Source organism: Bos indicus x Bos taurus, chromosome 27, assembly GCF_003369695.1.
Source record: "Bos indicus x Bos taurus breed Angus x Brahman F1 hybrid chromosome 27, Bos_hybrid_MaternalHap_v2.0, whole genome shotgun sequence".
Lineage (NCBI taxonomy): Eukaryota > Metazoa > Chordata > Mammalia > Artiodactyla > Bovidae > Bos > Bos indicus x Bos taurus.
The window spans coordinates 43,103,960-43,125,978 of record NC_040102.1 but is presented as its reverse complement, the minus strand read 5'-3'; the positions used below and the strand labels follow the sequence as shown (position 1 = coordinate 43,125,978).

Below are 22,019 nucleotides of genomic sequence, written 5' to 3'. Positions count from 1 at the left end.
CCCAGTCATTAGTAGTGCAAGCCTTTTAAAATTATATTTTATGAGAAACACAAGGAAAACACACCCAATATCCTACTTTTGACACCTAGGGAATACCCTGAAGTGCCAGTCTCTAAAAACATCAGTGGCAACATCCAGATCCAATTAACAAAGGAAGATTCTTCCCATAGAGAACTTTATCCCATATAGACAAGGGTAGGATGATAATGATAAAGAAAATGTAATTATTTTTTTATCCAGCAATCCTAGAAAGACAGATCTTATTCCTCTCCTCTCCCCAGAGTTATATGAGTCAAGTGAAGCTACTGACCACAGACCCTGCCCTGATCTCAGGGTGAGGAGGTGACCCCAGGACTACAGGCTTGTGGCAACTTCTTCCACGAGAGGACACGTGACCCAACACTGGGCCAATCAGAGACCTCCTGCAATCCTGAATGTTCAGATGCTGAGAGCTCTTTTCTTTATTCCAGTTTGCAAGCTGTGATGCCAGAGATGGCTATCAACGCCATCACCTCCTCTGAGAGAAGAAATTCTTGGTAGACTGAGAAAATGAATCAATCTGTGCGGCCAGGTCCCAGACGGTTCCCAGTGCCCCTGCCTCTCGGAGTCCACGCTGCTGTGCAGTCCCCTCTCACAGCGAATGGCTAACACATTCCACAAAGGAAATGAAGCAGAAAGAACGCTGTGTCATCTAGAGGTAAGATTATAAAGCTTCTGCCTTGCACCCTCTAGCCATCTATTTGGAGAGAACCCAGCTGTCTCGTTGGGACACTCAAGTCACCTTTTGGAAAGGTCTGGGCTTCCCCGGTGGTGCTAGTGGTAAAGAACCTGCCTGTCAGTTCAGGAGACGTCAGAGACAAGGGTTCAATCCTGGGTCTGGAAGATCCCCAGGAGAAGAGCGTGGCAACCTGCTCTTCTGGGGAATCCCATGGGCAGAGGAGCCTGGTGGGCTATGACCCACTGGGCCACAGAGAGAAGGACATGACTGAAGCGCCTTAGCAGGCACACGCCCATGGAAAAGAACGGAGGCCTCCTGTCAAGATCCAGCCCCAACTCATCAGCACGTGTGTGACCCATCTTATCAGTGCATTCTCCGGTCCCAGTGGCCATCAAGAGATGACCAATGTCATGGCCCACATCTTGGTTGAAGCCTACGAGAAACCCTGAGCCAGAATCATCCAGCTAAGCTGCTTCCGAATTCCAAATTACAGAAAATACGTGCAATATTAAGTATTTATTGGCTCATGCTGCCAAGTTTTGAAATGAGTTGTTGCACCAAGACTGATAAACACTGAAGTTCAGTAGAGTCATGAGGAAATAAGATACAGAAAGAGGGAGAAAGTTCAAGCCCGGCTTAACTTCTCCCTTCACTCAGTCACTCAGAACCTTCCCATTTTAAGTGTTGATAAATTCCCTTTTTTTCTTCCTCCTCAGGTACTTGACATAGTTTTAGGTCACTTGCCAGTTAAAGAGTATTAATACAGTTCTTGATGACCATCGTATAGCTCATAGCTTTCATTCAGCGACACCTCACTGAACTGGACACCTTGTAAAGACTTAACTATACTCTCTAATCCTTTATCAACTTTGCTAGGTTGTCACCATTATGATCAAATTGCAACTGAGTGCTTAACTTGACCAAGAAAAAACACTAGGCTCTTGACAGAGCTCTGCTCAACACTAGGCTTCCCTGGTGGCTCAGAGGTGAAGAGCCCACCTCTTCAGGAGGAGACACGGGCTTGATCCCTGGGTCAGAAAGATCCCCTGCAGAGGAAAATGGCAACCCACTCCAGTATTCTTGCCTGGGAAATCCTGTGGACAGAGGAGCCTGTCAGGGTGCAGTCCATGGGGTCAAAAGAGTCAGATACGACTTGGCAACTAAACCACCACCGCCACTACCTAAAACCAAAACCCAAGTTTATTTCAGTACGCCTCTATAGTTCACATTTCCACTTATCTAAAGAGGGTTTGGGAGAAGGCAGTGGCACCCCACTCCAGTACTCCTGCCTGGAAAATCCATGGACAGAGGAGCCTGGTGGGCCGCAGTCCATGGGGTCGCTAAGAGTCGGACACGACTGAGTGACTTCACTTTCACTTTTCTCTTTCATGCATTGGAGAAGGAAATGGCAACCCACTCCAGTGTTCTTGCCTGGAGAATCCCAGGGACGGGGGAGCCTGGTGGGCTGCCGTCTATGGAGTCACACAGAGTCGGACACGACTGAAGCGACTTAGCATTAGCATTAGCATAAAGAGGGTTTATGGAACGCTGAGAGACATTAGATAACTGAGTGATGTGGGCCTTCTCCGTACTTTCAGGTGGGAAAGTTATCCGTGTTCTTAGCGTAGATCGCATTGGCAGGCACACCTGAGACTTTGGCTTAGAGAAAAAAAAATATCGGCAGAAGTAAAGTTGGGAGAATGACATCTATGGAAACGAGTCAGGATTTCCTTTCTCGTGTTGTAAAATCAAAGATTTGGAAAAAGAATGAATAAGAGGATAAACATCGTAATTTTACAGTGCAAAAAATAAAAATAAAATTAAGAGGGTTTAATCTCAGATAAGGCAGTAGAAACTGTTTATATCACCATTTTCACAGGAAATTAGTAGCTATCCTGGCTAAAACTGAAACTGTTAGAAAACTAATGATTTCTTATGGATAGGTCGTATCTCAACCAGCTGGGGGAAATTCTTTACTTAAAGCCTTCTTCTAACTTTTCCTCTCTAGGCAGAATTAATTTTCCCATCACTTTGCTCACTTAGAAGTTCATTCATAAAGCTAACATAACCCTTTCACAATGTAACTTTTATTAATTACAAATGGCCTTTTCTCTCCAATAGATTATAAACTTTCTGAGGGTAGTAATTTGAACTTACTCATTTCTTCTTGTGTATTTTTTTTTTTATTACAAAGCAATACATTCAAATCCGTGTTGAAACAGAGGAAACCATTAAAATCTTAATGCAATTATACTAACACATATTTTACTAAAATTCTTTATAAAGATATTAGCAGATACTATACATGGGAAACATGAGAGTTAAAAGCAGATCAGTTTGAAAAAATCTGAGTTAAAACATATTTATAATTCTTTCCTGCAGGACAGGTATCTTATAATACTTAGTATAGGAATTTTATCGTGACTTTACAAATATACTATGCAGGAATTTCTTAACTTATTTGACCCTTTCATCACAAAGTTTTGGGGCTAGGGCTCCATGGAACCCAGGTGTCCCTAGTGGGTAAAGAACACGCCTGCCAGTGCAGGAGACATAAGAGATGTGGGTTAAATTCCCATTTTGGGAAGATCTTTTGGAGAAGAGAATGGCAACCCCCTCCAGTATTCTTGTCCAGGATTCCATGGACAGAGGAACCTGGTGGGCTATAGTCTATGGGGCTGCAAAGAGCAGGACTTGACTGAAGTGATTTAGCATGCATGCATGCATGCAATATTCTGTTAGAAATTTAGGCTCTTTCAATTTTTTTCACTTTTTAAAATAAGTCCAGTATAAAAAATCTTCAGGCATTTATATCGTCTCTGTTAAAACTTTCTGAACAATTGTTTTAAATCAGAAACTCAAAGATGGAAGTATTGTTGCAAAGATTATGAACCACTTAGGTTTTCACCTGCATTGTTAAATGGCTTTCAAAATTATTATAGCCATTATTACACTCTATGAAGGGATGAAAATACCAGTCTCATTGAACTCCTGTTAGCATTGTATATTTTTCCTTTTACATTACTAGTGAAATGAGTAGAAAATGGTAACACATAACTATAAATATTTTTGTTTTGGTCCTATTAAGAGATGTAGCACTTCTGTATACATTTTTTAACAGTAGAACTTCCTGTTTATGAAATACATGTATCTCCACTTCAATCATGTATACATATTAATTAAAGCCTTACTTTTTCTAAAAAAGTTATTTTATAATCTGTTTCTCAATGAGTATTAATTATTAGGACATGGTTGACAATTTTGACATTAATATCAATTTTGCTTGAGCTATATTTGACAAGGCTAAAGTATTATTTTACTGTAGTCCTACAGGAAGGTACTTTTTTATGGTTGCCTCCATATTTTAGGCAACGGGAAACTATATTTTACCAAAAGGTTTTTTTCTTTGAGTTGCAATTTAATTTCATATGAAATGTATTCATGGTGCAAAGTAGGACTTAAATTGACATTTTTAGGGATTAAACTGACTCTTTTCCTCAAATAGCTAGCCAGTTATCCTAAAAAGAGTTACTGAACATGTCTTACTTTTCCATTTATATCTTGTTTTTAATCCATTGATATCTTTTAGATTTAATTAACATACAGTAAAGTTGAATTCCATTTGTATAAAATTTCATTAATTAGACCAACAATGTAAATGTTTGCAACCACCACTGTAATCCACATATTAAAACACTTTCATCACCTAAAACCCTCCCTTGTGAAACTCTCTGAGTCATACCCTTTTTATTTCTGAAAACCACTGATCTTTATCTTTACTGATCTGGTCTTTGTCACCAGTTTTCTCATTAAAGAATGTAATATTAAAGGAACAACAACAAAAAAACTGTGTACCCTTTTGAGACTGAATTTTTAATTCCAGTTACTACTTTCAAGATTCTTCAAAGTCACCTACGTGTATCAATAACTGTTCCTTTGTATCTGTGAGAAGTATTCCATGGTATGAGGGGTCCACAGTTTGTTTATCTACTTACCTCTTGAAGGACTCTGGGCTTTCCCAAGTTTTGAGATTATAAATAGAACTTTAAGAAAAACTCATGTACAGGCTTTTGTGTGACTACAAGTTTCCATCATGTCTTTAATTACCCAGGAGCAATACTGCAGCAAAGGTATGCTTAACTTTATAAGAAACTGCGTATTGTTTCTAAAGAAACTACACAGTGTTGAATTCCTACCAGCAATTTACGAGAATCCCAACTGCTCCAAATCTTCATCGGCAGCTGGTACTGGCAGCTTTGCTTTGTCTTTCCATTCTGATAGATATTTAGTGAGATCACAACATCATCTTAATTAAAATTTCCCTAATGGCAAATGATGTTGAGCATCTTTTCATGTGTTTCTTTTTATATTTACTATAAAATATGTATCTTAATATAGAAGATGCTATCTTTACTTACATTTGTCATGAATTCTGTAGGTTTGAGACCTCACCTCAGTGGAAGGCTGGATGGGGAACAGTGGATGACGTGACAAGGGGACGAGTAAGGTGGGACTTACACACAATCCAATATATTCTGTCTCTAAAGGTGAGAACAAAATAAGTCCACTGCTGGGAGGCGAAAACCAGCCCCAAAGACAAGCTCTGCTAACTTGTGACAAATGTTCAGATATAATTACCAAGACTCACCAAACTTTCATTTCAACTCTATTTTGCTGATGATAAGTAGGTAGGTAGGTAGACAGATAGAAATAGAAAGATACAGATAAATAGACAGATAGAGATATAGACTCTAGAAACAAGGCTTTTGTTTGCAGGTCTAGCCTCAAGAGCATTTGACCTGTGCAGTCCCATGGGGCCTCATGCTCAGAAGGGTCCTGTTTTTAGAGTTTAATGTCCTGTCTTGAAATCCTTAATAACACAGATTCTATCTCAGAATCGATGTTTTGCAAGTGAACTCCAGGGGGACCATGACGTGCATGTCTGGGGCTGGGGTGCTTCATGTCCCCCCAGGATGGCTTCCCGGCTGCCCATGCCTCTCTCTTTGGTTACGCAGGCCCTTCCCAACACCCCTCTTAGACCCCACCCTGAGGTTGCCCCCCTATCTGCCAAGAGCAGCCACTGGACTGTGTTGGCAGGAGAGGGCTGTAAGCTTCCTTGTACCCCGGTGGGGGCCTGGGCATGGCAGGGCCGGGCTGGCCATGGGGTCAGTGTGTCCTGGGCAGGGAGCACGGGGCCATCCCCGCTCTGCCCCCAGGGCCCTTGTGTGTCCTGTGACTACCACTGGCCCCTGATCCGGGCACCCAGCCCAGAACACCATCTGTTGAATGTCAGCCCACGGTCACAGATTGGAGTGGTGAGCATGGGAAAGTGGAAATTGACTCCCCTGTACCCACTCAAGTCAGTCCCTGACAGCACAAGTTAGTTAGTTCAGTCCCTCAGTTGTGTCCGACTCTGCGACCCCATGAATCGCAGCACGCCAGGCCTCCCTGTCCAGCACCAACTCCCGGAGTTCACTCAGACTCACATCCATAGAGTCAGTGACACCATCCAGCCATCTCATCCTCTGTCGTCCCCTTCTCCTCCTGCCCCAAATCCCTGCCAGCATCAGAATCTTTTCCAATGAGTCAACTCTTTGCATGAGGTGGCCAAAGTATTGGAGTTTCAGCTTTAGCATCAGTCCTTCCAATGAACACCCAGGGCTGATCTCCTTTAGGATGGACTGGTTGAATCTCCTTGCAGTGAGGGCACAAGACATTGTATTCAGCCTTCAAGGAAAGGCTGAATACGTGGAGCTCAGAGGATTTTTATCCCACTTTACGTCATGTACAGATGTGAGAGTTGGACCATAACAAAGGCTGAGTGCTGAAGAACTGATGCTTTCAAATTGTGGTGAAGACTCTTGAGACTGCCTTGAACAGCAAGGGTGGTTGATTTCCTTTAGGATTGTCATTTAGTCCATCCTAAAGGAAACCAACTCTGAATATTCATTGGAAAGCCTGATGCTGAAGCTGAAATTCCATGAATAAAAGCCTCTTTAATGTTACTTAAGACTTCATAGCCGGAGAAGGCAATGGCACCCCACTCCAGTACTCCTGCCTGGAAAATCCCATGGACGGAGGGCCTGGTGGGCTGCAGTCCATGGGGTCGCTAAGAGTTGGACACGACTGAGGAACTTTACTTTCACTTTAGAGGCTCAGTGGTAAAGAATCTGCCCACCCATAATGCAGGAGACACGGGTTTGATTCCTGGTTGGGGAAGATCCTACATGCCTCAGAGCAACCAGGCCTATGGGCCACAGCTACTGGGCCTGCATGTTGCAGTCAGGGACGCCCACACGCCCCAGAGCCCATGCTCTGCAACGAGAGAGGCCACTGCAGTGAGAAGCCTGTGCACTGCATTCAGAGAGCAGCCCAGGCAGCCGTGAAGACAAGCACTGCAAAAACTAAACAAAGAAAGTACAGAATTTAAAAAGAATATCAACTTAATAATATGCCATTCTCCTGGAGGAACTTTCAATACATATGTTGTCCAGGTGCTGAAACAGGACAATAGGTGCTGGAAGAAAGAGCTCTTCTTAACCTCAAGAAGGAGAAAGTTTGGGAGAAGGCAGTGGCACCCCACTCCAGTACTCTTGCCTGGAAAATCCCATGGACGGAGGGCCTGGTGGGCTGAAGTCCATGGGGTCACTAAGAGTTGGACACGACTGAGCGACTTCACTTTCCCTTTTCACTTTCATGCATTGGAGAAGGAAATGGCAACCCACTCCAGTGTTCTTGCCTGGAGAATCCCAGGGATGGGGGAGCCTGGTGGGCTGCTGTCTACAGGGTCGCACAGAGTTGGACATGACTGAAGTGACTTAGCAGCAGCACACCTATAAATAAGAGAGTCAAAAGTGTCAGTTGCCAGAAAACTGGGAAAGAAGATTTCTGTCACCCATCAAACCCACATACATGAAAATGATTTCCAGCTATAATGTCAGAGGCACAATTTATGAAAGAAAGCATTGATAAGCAAGGCTTCATTAAAATTTAAAAATTCTGTTCTGTGAAAGTCAGGAGGATGAAAAGACAAGCCACAGACTGGGAAAAAAATATTTGCAAGAGAGACTTCTGAGAAAGCACTGTTATTCAAAATATACAGAAACATAATAAACATAAACATAATATACATAAACATAATATCCTTTTATGAATGTTAAGCCTGACTGATGCTCATCATTGCCAATAATCCCACTCTTTATATATAAGTCCTTCAATTATTGCTAAAATAAGTAAAAGTTAATGAAAGATATATATATATACACACACACACACACACACACACACACACACACACACACTGGCCATGTATATATGCGACCCTTTGAGACTCTATGGACCACAGCCCACCAGACTCCTCTGTCCATGGGATTCTCCAGGCAAGAACACTGGAGAGGGTGGCCATGCCCTCCTCCCGACCCAGGGAGCGAACCTCCGTCTCTCACGTCTCCTGCGTTGGCAGGTGGGCTCTTTACCGCTAGTGCCACCTGGAAAGCACATATACCCACATGCAGAACTCTTAAAATCCCAAATTAATAACAACCTGATTAAAAAATGGATGGTCCAAAGTCTTTAAAAGACACCTCACCAAAGAAGACAGATGACAGATAAGCGCATGAAAAGAAGCTCTGCATCAGTGGCATCAAGCAACGCAAATTCAGACAATGAAACATCACCGTCTACCTCAGGACGGCCTGTCTAGAGTGCCGATGACATCAAACGCTGGAGAGGCTGTGGAATAACAGGAACTCTCACTCACTGCTGGGGGCTGCAAACTGTCCAGCCCCTCTGAAAGATCATTTGACAGTTATTTGTGTTTGTTTTTATTTTGGGTTTTTTTTTTTTTTCATTAAACTCACTTTTACCATAATCCAACAATCAAGCTCCTTGGTATCCACTCAGAGGAGTCAAAACCTTATATCCACACAAAAATATGCACACGATGTCTATGGCAGCTTCACTCATAATTTCTAAAACTTGGAAGCAACCAGAACGTCCTTCAGTGGTGAATGGGTAAATAAACAGATGGGGGTACATCCGGACAGCAGAATACTACTCAGTGCTAGAAGGAAATGAGCTCTCAATCCATGAAGACATAAGGAAGAAGCTCTGATGCAGATTACTGAGTGAAAAAAACTAGACCGAGAAGGGTTCACACTGTGTGATCCCAGCTTTCAGACAACACTCTGGAGCCAGGTAAATGCTCAGTGGCTGCCAGGAGTTGGAGAAGCAGTGGAGAGATTACGGGGCAGCACACGGAGGCTCTGGGGGCTCAGAAAGCACTCTGTGTGATGAGACGTGATGGCTACACGTCTTTACACGTTTGCCCAACTCAGAGAACGTCCATCACCAGGTACAGCCTATGCACTTCGGGTGATTTCAACGTGTCAGTGTCGGCCCACGATTATCACAGTGCAGCACTCAGGTGGGGTGTCCTGGTAACAGGGGAGGCCTTGCCTTTGTGGAGGCAGGGAGGAGATAGGAAGACTCCGTACCTTTCTCACAATTTTGCTATGAATCTAAAACTGCTTTAAAAACAAGGTCTTTAAAAAAAAAATACTGTGAAGACTGAGAAAGAGACTATGAAAGATAAGGACGAGTTTTCCATGTTGGCATACCAAATGACTCATTTTTCTTGCCTTTTGAACAAGAGCCCTTGCGTCTTCATCTTGCAGTGAGTCCTCATCTCATGCCTCCAAAATGTTGGCTCTGAGTTCTGCAAATACTCTCTCCCTTTACGTACAATGTCTTTTCCTTCTCTTAACAGGGTTGTTGCAGAGCAAAACTTTTAAATTTTAATATAGTGGAATTTACCAGTGTCTTTAATGGATTATGCTTCTGGTGGCATGCATAAGAACACTTATTCTGACCCAGTTTGCAGAGACTCTCTTATGTTTTCTACTAAAAGTTTATAGTTCTGCTTTTCACATTTAGAGATCTATAATCCAAACACTATGAGCAACTTATGCTTTTCATCTGTATTATTTCTACTGAAGACTCGCTCCTCCTCTGGGACTTTACTTACGCCAACGTGGGAACTTTTCTCAATGCATCACCTATCTTCATTTTTTTCTATTCCTGCATTTTCACAATTTTGTTTCCTACCAGTGTTTCATTCCAGATGTTTCTTCTGAGATATATAATGGTTCAAGAGACCTCTCTTCAGCTTTGATTAATTGGTCAATTTACCTACTGAGCTCTTAATTAAAGATTATATATTTCAGTTTTAAAATTTGAGTTTTGCTTATTTTTACAGATTCCAATCCTCTGGTGAAATTCTACATCATAGCATTATTTTGTCAACATATTAATTTCAGTTATATTTCAGATTGCTAATATCTGAATAATCTCTAGCGTATAGACCTACTTTTTCTCTTGGATTTGGGTAAATGTTCCTGATTTGCTTGATACATCTTTATTGAATGATGGAACAATGTGTATAAAATCTGGAAGGATTGCAGAAGGGATCTGTCTTCCATCAGGGAAGACTATGTTTCTTCTGACTTTCTCCTAGAACTGAGGCAGATCCTCTTGATTCAATCGGAGCATGAGCTGTGTCGTCTGGGCTTTTGGCCCTTGCTCCTAGGGTGTGAGGCTTCCGGAGTCTCCGATGGAAGTTGGGGAGAGCTCCCCGAGACCATGAAGTCAGTGTTGGTCTCTCCAGCTCTGTGCATCTGTCAGAGCTCCCTCAGAACCGCAGGCTTGCTGTCCCTTCATCCTGTTCAGCCTCTATGACTCACGACCCCCACAGTGCAGGATTAGACAGAAGCCTGGGTAGCAACAAGGAAGCTGGTGAACAAAAGCTGGCAGATTCATTTTGATATGTGGCAAAACCAATACAATATTGTAAAGTTAAATAAAATAAAATTAAAATTAAAAATAAAATAAAATGGATAAACATTCTGGAGACATTGGTTAGCTAACGATTCTCCTAATAAATAAAAGTCCCTCTATTGTCTGCTTCAGGGAAAAAAATAAATATATATATTGATCTCTCTTCTTTTAGCTTTCCTTTTCTCTGGCATCTTGCCTTCCCTTTTTGTGTTCAGATTTTGAAGAGCCGTCTGCTGTTATTTTATGTCATTTTTCATAGTTGTGTTTGAAGATAGGGTTGGCTTGATGCAAACCACTCTGTCATATTTGGAAATTAATATCCTATTTTATTTTCTACCCTCTATGGTAGGTGTTGCTATTTGACAAGGATGTATTCATGAATTACTTACACACAAAGTGCAAAGAAAGTAAAATGTTTAAAAAATCCAAATTAAAGACTGGGGAGCAGACCCAGAAATGGTGTTTAGAATCATAAAGAGATATGGAAATTTAAGCAATGACACAGAAAAGAGAACCAAAATGAAAAAAGTCCTCTAATAACTGGACTTGAAAAGTTCATCTGGTAAATTTCAAAGGTAATACTAAGTTTAAAAATAGAGGAAGCTGTAAAGCAATTATCCTCCCATAAAAAAATAAATTAAAAAAAATAGAGGAAGGACTTCTACCCATTTCACATTTAGAAAGAAGGGGACAATGGTATTCTTGATTTGTGGTGTTGAAGCGACCACTGATATTTGCAGCAAAGACATACGAAGCTTGATTTTTGAAAGTACATTCAGTGAGAGACAGCTTCAGGATAATTGATGATTTGGTGCTAACCTTCTTGTGAAAGACAGATCTGTCTTGTAAACACAGGAGACAATTGATGAGTCCTCGTTTGTATGAATAAACTTTCAGAAAATAGGTGTTGAAAATGAGAGAAAAGTTAGGTTCTGCTGTATTGTTGAGTAGCAAGTATTTGTAAAGCTAGGAAATTTTTTAAAAAGCTTCTCTCAACAAAAACACAGCTTTAGCATTCTTAAAATCTCCTGTTAGAATCTTTACATTGTTTTCCTCCCTTGTATTTCATGGTAGTACAAAATAAATAGCCCCGGATTTGTATTAACATTATTAAAATATGTACATGGCAGGCAAGCACATGTCATAGAAAAAGTAAACAACTCAACAAGTAAATTTTTCTCAGTCTTCATACGAGAGAACTTGCCCCATCACTAAGTTGCTTAATTTAGATTTCACTGTTTCTTTTAAATAGAAAATGGTGGTTTTAAAATGTAATGCATAGTCCATAGGCTATATATTAATTGATGGAAAGACAGACTAGCATCTTCCTTGCTGCTGTAAATCTCATTAAATCTCCTTTTTACCATCTGCAAAATTCTGAATTCTACACCACCTACTGCTCTTTAATGCATCCCTTGATCATTGACCATCACGTGCATCATTCTTTCTTGACCAGATCTCAAATGCCTCCCTTCTCATCGGAAATTTCTTAAGTTCCCAGAATTTCTTAGTTCTGATGTGTGGGGGAAAAACAAACAAACAAAAGACACAATCCCCAAGCCCCATCTGCACGTTATTTTTGCCGTGTTATTTTTGCCCCCTCCACTTTTCTTTCCCTTTGTTTCACTGAGCTCTAATTGTCCACTCAATGTAGATTACAGCTTACATCTAGAGAAATGTGTGGAAGGAAATGCAGACATTTTAAATAACACGATCTGAATGTTTTATTCAATGCCTCCTTAAACTAGCAGCACCAGTAACAACACTGATTGACAATACAGCTGAACACAAGAGCTACCCAAAAAGGAGTGTTTGTCTCCACAAAGGAATAAGATGCTAGGTATGGAAATACCCAGAGTTTAAAGGGCCCTTGGCAGGTTCCATCGAGTTAGAGAAGGAGACTTGCTGACTGCAAGTTTAGCCTCAGTGTGCAAGCACACGATGGGCAATGAGAAGGGAAGGGAGAGGGCCAGCAGGCCCACATGCTTACTGTCTGGGAGGAACGGAGCGCCTCCCAGAAACTGCGTCCCCCTGGCAAGCTCATTGTTCAGACGGAAAGCTGCAGCCAGACACTAAGCAAAGATCACTAAGACAGCTTCTCTTTTTCTTTTAAAATTACTTTTTGTTGGTGTATAATTCCTTTACAGTGTGTTACTTTCTACTGTACAGCAAAATGAACCAGCCAGATATACACACGTAAGCCCTCCCTCCTGGACTTCCTTCCCAGCCAGGTCAGCACTGAGCAGAGTTCCCTGTGCTGCGCAGTAGGGTCTCATTACTGATCTGTTTATACACTGGTATAGATGAGCTGTTTGCAAAGCAGAAACAGACAACTGCAGAGCACAGATCCGTGGATACCACCGGGGAGGGGTGTGGAGGATTAGCGGGACTGTAACAAGGATGCTCAGTCAAGTCCTCGTCTCTGTGATCCTGTGGACTGCAGCCCACCGGGCTCTTCTGTGCATGGGATTTTTCAGGCAAGAATACCGGAGTGGGTTTCAATTTCCTTCTCCAGGGGATCCTCCTGACCCAGGGATCAACCTTGTGTCTTTGGGGCTGACGTATATACACTATTGATATTAAATATTGCAATGCATGTGTAATACATAACACATATGCACTGTTTAATACATAGTCATATATGTATTAAATACTGGTAAGGCAGATTTAAAAGCCAGAGTTCAGACTTAAATGGGCATGGCTGACAGCAAGGCCAAGAAGTGAAGAGGATGAACACAGAGCCAAGTACAGAGATGCATATGCGTGATGAGCAGGCAGAATTTACCATAGTTTCAACGGGAAGCAGGAAACAATGGGAAGTTCCGTGGAAAGAGGCTCACATAGTCACAATAACAGTGAGTATTTCGCATTGTGGGTATTTATCATATATTAGAAACTCTCTAAAAATTTTCCCTGCCTTGATGTATTTAATCATCAATAAAACCCTAAGGAACAGGTACTAAGTGTTTTTCTGATTTTATAGGTGGAGACTGTGTTCCAGGAGGTCACAGAAAGGTCAAGATCATGTAACTAGAAGCTGTCAGAGAGGAGCTGAAAGCCACCGTGACCCTGGAGCACGCAACCTGGAGGCTTCACACAGGAACGAGACAAGAGAAGGGGCGGGACGAGATCAGCTCATTTTCCATCCATTTCCGTCTGTGAGATGAGAGAGTCAACAGCAGGAAGATGCTTGAAAAACACATTTTGTTTCATTCCTGTTTCAATTCTTAAAGTTTAAATAACATGTAAATAGTATTTTTTTTTTTTTTTTGTACTTTTCTAGCCACCAAACAGTCTTTACCTGTACTCTTGCCTGGAAAATCCCATGGACGGAGGAGCCTGGTAGGCCCCAGTCCATGGGGTTGCTAAGAGTCGGGCACGACTGAGTGACTTCACTTTGGCTTTTCACCTTCATGCATTGGAGGAGGAAATGGCAACCCACTCCAGTGTTCTTGCCTTGAGAATCCCAGGGACGGTGGGGCCTGGTGGGCTGCCGTCTATGGGGTCATACAGAGTCGGACACGACTGAAGCGACTTAGCAGTAGCAGCAGCATACATGAAAAAGGAAAAGGTGAAAGTGGCTATCATGATAAAAGAAATATAAAAGTCATCCTAACTTGCTAACTTAGACAAAGTACAGTTATTTTCACATTTTCCCATTGAGCTTATGTGTAAAGAAAATCAGCTACTAACTGGAGAAAAACACATACAAAACAAATAAACAACAACAAATTGGGTGTGTTGGTCAACCTGAGATACTAAATGAGGCTTTACAAAATTTATCTAAATGTTCTCTTGATGGCATTTGCACCGTAAGTCTTTCTTTCCTAGTTGAGTCAGGAAACTGGGAACCGAGGAAGACTTCAGACTGATGCTCATGTTCTCTCCTGGTTTTATTTTATGTTATGTAATATAAACAACAACAGTTAACCACTTTACTGGGGTAGAGAAGGAGTATTATTGTTGTTGTTAGTCGCAAAGTCATGTCTGACTCTTTTGCAAACTCATGGACTATACAGCCCTCCAGGCTCCTCTGTCCATGGAATATCCCAGGCAAGAACACTGGAGTGGGTTGCCATTTTCTCCTCCAGGGGATGTTCTCAACTCAGACATCGAACCTGCATCTCTTGCACTGGCAGACGGATGCTTCACCTCTGCACCATCAGAGAAGTCCTGATAGAAGGATTCAGTCACTGAAAATACAACACGTAAGAAATTCCAACATACAAGACAGCGCATCACTAGACTTTACCGGAAGCACTGTTCCTGACTTCGATACTGTCATCTTGTGAAAGGTCTTTGGAAAAAGTTGGTGGGTCATCTTTAGGAACAACTCAGCCATGTCCCCTTTGTCTCAGAAAGAGGTGGAAGGCTTTTCAAAGCTATGACAGAAAAGGGTCACATACTCTCCTAGGCCCTCCCGGGAAGCGGTGTCTGGGTCAGCCAGGATTCTGGGGCCTTGAGTTTGTCTCCTGTGTAAGACAGCTTTCTGACAGGTATTGTCAGCCATCAGATGACAAGCGGTCAGCAGTCTCCAGAATTTATAAGGTGGCAAAACCCAGGAAAGAGTAGAATTGGACCATGGTCCCTAAAGCTGAAAAGCCTCCTAGAGAGTCAGCGCTGGGCTGGGATGGGGCCTCAGGGACTCTCTGTTGTCTGTTCTACGATGTTTGGGCTGGTTTACAGTTGCACTTGCAGATTCCAAGGTGATCCCCACTTTATGAGACTATAAATGTTCTGCATCTCGGCCTTTGAGATGGCCACCCGGAGTACTGGCAATGGTACTACAGAGGTGGCCTGCAGGCCGTAAAAGCACCTGCTTCTCAGATCCACTCAGGCAGCCCGTAATATTCACTCAAGGCACACCGAGAACACAGCGTTGCACTATATATATCTTGGGAGAGCTACAAAACAGAGCAGATATGATCCATTCCCTCGGAAAGCTTAAAGTTACTACACTCAAATCTTCTTAGAGACATGTCACAAATGCTCCCACGCAAGTTTTGTCCTATAAATAAAAACGAAATAAACTGCTATAATAAACTTACTAGAAGAAGCTAAATAAAGGGACTGGTGAATGCAATAGGAGATGAGTCAACTCTACAGTATTCCAACTCTCTGAAGGAATTCAGATCTGGTAAAAACATTGCATGTATTACATTGTTAATGTTTTTAAATTCCTCTGTTCTATATCTGGTATTATGTTACTGGTATTAGTATAGTTTTATAATAAAGTTGGCTTGGGGTGGAAAATATGAACTATAAGTAAACCATTTTCTTTCCTGTGTACTCACAATTTTTTATATTTTTCTATGACTATTTACTATAAGTATTCCTAAAATAATCTTATTCCTTTTTTCTATTTTTTGAGAACTCTGGCAAAAAATCAAGTTACCAGTGGACCTACCACCATCCCCTTAAGTAAACTCATTTATTTGGTATTTATTCGTGGTTCAGTCTTTAAAAGAACAAACACTTCTCTTTTATTTTTTTTCACTTAACTAAGCAACAGTACAGATAACACACACAGAAGCCAACTCAGGATATACACGTGGAAACTGTAGGCGATTATATATTCAGCCTCACCAGTGACAGGGGTATTGGCATAGACACTCATCTCAGAAGGTCAATTGTTTACCAGGAAAATGGGACATACGTCATTTCTTCTTTTTTTTTTTTTTCATACGTCATTTCTGATCTAATCTCTAGATTCCTTCACAACTCCTTCTTCCATAATTATGTTGTGTTATATTCAATTAAGAGTATCACATTCTGGACCATATTTGGCCCTCTACTGAAATGACTTGAGTGAAAGAAATCTATCGAAAACTGAAGAGCAAATTTTGAACCATTTTTATCAGCCAACCCCTAGGAAAAATTTCTGTGGAAGGAATTATGGTGTGGCAATTGCACCACCGTGCTTAATTCTTACTTACAGAGTTGCCTCAGTAATCAGTAAGTTGTATCTTCAAATGTTAAACACATCTGCTTTTACATTAATAACTTCAGCAGCTAATGTTTTAACAGGAATAGTTCTATTTCAGAAGGCATGAAAACATAATAAAATGTATGTAATAATGCTACGTTTATATCTCTAAAGCGAGAGAGGCATCCGCAAGTGAAGGAGGACTTAGAAAAGTCTAATTATACTTAACGTTAATGAGCGTACGGGTATCAAGTTAAAACGTACTTACTTAACACCCAAAGAACCCATAACGTTGTATGAGAAGAACATGTGTGTATCCTAAAATACCACACCAAAAACAAGCCGAGTTAGGTTAAGAAAGCATATGGTTCTTAATCTCAAGAAGCCTACAATCCATTTGGATGAAATGGATACAGATAAACACTAAGAGACAATCCGCGCACTGCTCCCCCACCCCCCGCCCCACTCCCCACACCACTTCCCTCAGTTCACACTTTATGTTCTAGCTGCACTGCCCTGACCAAAAGGAGGAAGCATTTGTCCCCTCACGCGCTGGACCTGTTTACTTGGAAGCAGGCCAATACACCCAGGGTCAACACACTGAATTACAAATGCACTAAACATTAGTGTCATCGAATGATCAATTCAGCCAAATTATAAAACTCACAAGTAGGAACCCATAACCATAATGTATTCATATCAGTTGCACTGAAAGGATGGCATCTCTTAAAACAAGTTTTGGTAACACACAAGTTCGGAAAGCTGACTTTTTTTGGTGAATTGGCTTTTTCATAGATTGTTCTTTTTGACGATTGATCTTAAACTAATGGGCTCAGACTCTGAATTTTATATCACCCTCTATGGTTTTCCTCAACTTATCCATCTGGCTAACTTCTACTATTCTTTAATAGATAGTTTATCTCTTACTTGTTTTTCCAGGAAATATTTAAGTCCCCCCAAACTCCTATTATGGGTGTTTTGTGCTTACCTAGATGAAGAACTGATTTCAATAGAATGAAAGTGTTTACAGAGTTGCTTGTCCATACCAGGGCATTAGAAATTCCTTAAAAGAAAGGACTAGGTCTTATTCGTCATTCTACTTCTAGAACATAATAGAAGTTCCGCAGAGCGCTCAGTGAATGAATGAATGTTTCTCAATGTGCACAATGATTGGACAACCACATACATGTCCTGAATACATACACGCCAGTGGCTGCTTTTCTCACCTCAGTGTTCCACCGTTTCAGATAAGCTGGTTTCCTGAACCCGCATGCATGGCCAAGGGGTAATGGAACTTTATCCCAGAGACTTCAATTCATCTGTGTCACAGGTGGGCAGCTGACCCAAACACGGACAACCTTATTCTCTAAAATGGTGACTCAGACTCAGAGACAAGACTAAGGGTTTCATGCGGAGGGCTGACCTAGGAAGCATTGTGGAGGAGGAATAAGAGTGTGTGTTCTTGCTGGATACAGTACTGAGAAATCAGACCCACAAAGAAAGAAGAATGCTTCCCGGGGGCAGGAAGATCAGGGAGGGTAAGAAGACAGGAGGATGGTGGAGGACCGGGACAGAGCCTGGAACGGGGCAGGAAAGCTGCCAGTGGTTCCTGAGGGACTTGTATGCTGGGGGTATACTTTGTTGAGACTTTACACAAGTTCCTGTCCCTGAGTCTTTAGGATCACTCCACACACGTCCAGTGAATGCTTTTATCTCCCTCTTACTTTCTAAATCTAGTTTAGCTATGTTTCCAATTCAGCTAAATGAACCCTGGCTCTAGCAGCAGATAGCTAAGCCATCCAAACAATGTGATTTCATCCAGAAATCTTCTCCTGCAAATCCCCTGTAGACATGAGGTGATTATCAGCCCCACAGCTGATAATTTTATAAAACGTGGAGGCAACAGAGAGTAACGTTTCTGCAGCATCCCTACAGCTAACTTCCTTCCCCACAAACCTGTACTTTCTTCTGCACGTTTAAGAAGGGACCAGCAGACTCATGTTCAGATATGCCCAGTGGACAGCAAAGCACAGGGGAAGAGGGATACATGGGACCAGAGGACACAGCCGGGCCATCAAACACTGAGCCCTCCCCTTGCCTACCTCCGCTCCGCCCCGGCCCCCATCTGTCGACCTCTGCTCCACAAAGCGACAAAAATAACACAAAACGTCTCTGTCTCCGTTTCTCCACCCCATCTCACCATGTTCCCACGCACTTACATCTTCCTGTAATGATTTTTAAATCAAGAAGTTCGGAGGAAAAAAAAGAAACGGATTAGCTCAGATCAAGTAGCTCCGATCCATCCGTTATAAGGTAATAAATCCTTGACCTTTTGGAAACACATTAGTGATGTTTCCCTTAAGAGACTCTCTTTTCTTGCAACTAATATGTGTCTAAAATGTCAGACCTGATTCCCTATCATTAAAGAAATCAGCCTTAATATGTTTCCCCTTTTGAATGACTATTCTAAATAAGTCAAAAAGGCCATTCCTAATGGCAATATAATGATCATTTAGGTGATAAAATGTAAAGAGAAACAAGTTAAGTAATGTACATGCTTGTTTTTTATCATTATAAAAGTAAAACTAGGGCAAAACTACTCGTGTGGCTGTAATGAGTCTAGAACTTTCTACACTAAACGTGCTTAATTCTTCTCTTACTTATAGACTTTCTGAGAACAAAAACCAAGTAATACTTAATTGTAAGATACTCGGCTAAGACGCACAGCCAAGTTAGTTACATTCAACTAGAATGAGAGGAACATAAAATTGTTCATTTGGAACCAATGGAAGACTGTGCAAACATAATGGTTAGGTTGCATTTATTTAGAGGTAGTAAGATGCTAACTAAAATATATATTTTTTAGCCTCCACTGAATTCAATGCAAGTAATCGGTAGAAGTTTGCAAATCACAGTCTTCTCAGAAAATGTTTTTCATACGGAAAGGACACTTCGCAAGGAACAAATATAATTACAGGAAATTAGTCACATGACACTCTAATTATAAAGCACAATAATGTCATAGTTTTGTCTTGGTAATCTAACACAGGACTTGACAAATGTTTTCCATAAAAGGCCATGGATGGTAAATGCTTTAGGCTTTATGAGCCATGTGCAGTTGCTGCTTCATATTCTTCTTTTTTGTTTTTACTTGTTTGTTTGAATCTACAAGCTTTTGAAAATGTTAAAACCATCTTTAGCTCATGAAAGTGAAAGTGAAAGTCACTCAGCTGTGCCCAACTCTTTGCAACCCCATGGATTACACAGTCCATGGAATTCTCCAGGCCAGAATACTGGAGTGGGTAGCCTTTCCCTTCTCCAGGGGATCTTCCCAAACCAGGTATCGAACCCAGGTCTCCTTCATTGCTGGAAGATTCTTTACCAGCTGAGCCACAAGGCAAGCCATGGGCAAGAAAAAAACAAGCCAAAGAGCATATTTGCTCCTTGGCCTGAAGTCTGTTGCTCTACAGCAGAAGTTGATCGTGTTGTCACACGACCAGATAGGATTTCCCTCTGGAAGTAGAATATTATGTGCATTTCACATTCATATTGGCTCCCAATTGGAAAAAAAAAAAAACAATTAATGGCCTGTCACTAACAAAGCACGGGGTATGCACTGCAGACATCAGGATGAACAAGTCTTAGATTCAACATTCAAAGTTAGCAAGCAAAGTTATTTCACCACACCTCTCAAAGTATTAACACAAGGTAGAAAGGGATGAATGCCCCAAGAAAGCCTCAAGTCATTGATGTTGGAACCATACTGTTAGGTCGCTATGGTTCCAAAAGTTTCAGGAGGCAAATTTCCCACGGACCACACTCTGGTACTCAATAAGAAGGAGAGTCTCACCAGCACACCAAAGTTGAGAAATCTCAGCCTACATGAAGCAAAATCAGAAGAGACCGATTAAAATCCCAAACGTCAAAAGCTTCTATCTCTGTGGCCTGAGTATTCTCCTAGGCAGATTCATAATGAGAAGCTAATTTATAAAGCGAATGCTGCTTGGTTATATCAGAATTAGAGCAAGAGGAATTATATTTTTGAGCCAGATTTTGCAACTACTAAGAACCAGTCCATCAAACTCAGGTTACGTCTGCCACAGATGAAGACTGCAAAGCTCTGTAGGTCAGAGGACCTTTCTCTGGCCCAAGGAGAGGTTACCCGTTCTGCTTCTGTGGCCCCTCAATGTTCTCTGACCCAGAACAAATATATTCCTTCTGACGGCCCTCTCTTCTCTCCATTCATCCCCTGCAACCCACTTACCCCCCTCAGCCCTTCAAGTCGGACCATTTCTTCTGAAACAGTTTAGATATTTAAGTTGAATCACCTTTGATCACTCTCTTTTAGCCACACTCATCATCTTCTTACATTAAAAGAATACTTTGATGTGCCCAGCTTGACCATTTGATTTAAAATATCATAGTGTCCATAGTTCCATAAACACTCAGTTTACAATTTAGATCTCGGATTGTCACAGCAGTCTCATCCACACCAGCACCTTTCTGGACCAAGTGCCATGGGAACTCCAAAAGTGGGAACATCCCTGGGACTTCCCTGAGGTTCCAGGGGCTAAGACATCATGCTTCCAATGCATGGGGCATGGGTTCGATCTCTGGTCAAGGAATCTAGAAGGAAAGACAAATATTAAAAGACAATTCATTTAAAAGAGCAGGAGAGACCAGTTAGAGAGTCGCTGCAATATGTTATTACTTTGGGCTGTGCAGGGTCTTCCCTGCTGCAGGGACCGCTCTCTCTAGTTACGGTGTGTGGGCGTCTCACTGTGGCGGCTTCTCTGTTACACAGTCTGGGCTCTAGGCTGCAGGCGCTCAGGAGTTGCAGCTCGTGGGCTTCATTGCCCCACGGCATGTGGGATCTTCCCAGATGAGGGATCAAACAGGTGTCCCTGCATTGCAAGGCAGATTCTAAACCCCTGGACCACCAGGGAAATCCTGCTACCTCGATATTCTGCACGAGCACACACCACTCTGCAAATCAGAGCAGCAGCTGCTGCGACTGCTTAGTCGTTCAGTCATGTCCAGCTCTTCATGACCCCATGGACTATAGCCCACCAGGCTCCTCTGTCCATGGAATTCTCCAGCCAAGAATACCAGAATGGGTTGCCATTTCCTTCTCCAGGGGATCTTCCCAGCCCAGGGATCAAACCCGGGTCTCCTGCATTGCAGGCAGATTCTTTACCACTGAGCCACCAGGGAAGCCCAAATTAGAGCAGAGATTGTGAAACTGGGTAGAGAAAATTCACCAAATATTCCACAGGCAGTGTCATTAGTAATTCTTCAGTATCTGCATAGACACCGGTTTTCAATCACCTCTCTAGCTATCTGCCACATTTAAGCTACTCTCCACTTCTTTTTTCCAATCCTGGATTTTTCTCCCCAATTCATACTCTATATATTTGTCATAGCATGGTATATTCTAGAATGTTATGTTAAAAAGTTTACAGAATTATTTAACACAAAAATCTACAAATAAATACATACCTTTAGTGTGAGTTGAACTGTGTCCCCAACATTCCTAATTTG

At 41.8% G+C, this 22,019-nt stretch overlaps 1 protein-coding gene and 1 long non-coding RNA gene across 2 annotated transcripts in view; one reads left to right on the top strand and one right to left on the bottom strand.

Annotated features, from left to right (window-relative positions):
* LOC113884776 overlaps nt 1-13,876 on the top strand; it is a 41,597-nt gene extending 27,721 nt beyond the window's left edge. Inside the window, exons 2-3 of the long non-coding RNA XR_003509016.1 lie at nt 471-697; nt 13,536-13,876. This is a non-coding gene — a long non-coding RNA (uncharacterized LOC113884776). The remainder of the gene's footprint in view (nt 1-470; nt 698-13,535) is intronic.
* The window catches only part of ZNF385D (zinc finger protein 385D), a 990,916-nt gene that overhangs the window by 787,633 nt on the left and 181,264 nt on the right, over nt 1-22,019 (bottom strand). The gene's annotated exons all lie outside the window — the stretch shown is intronic.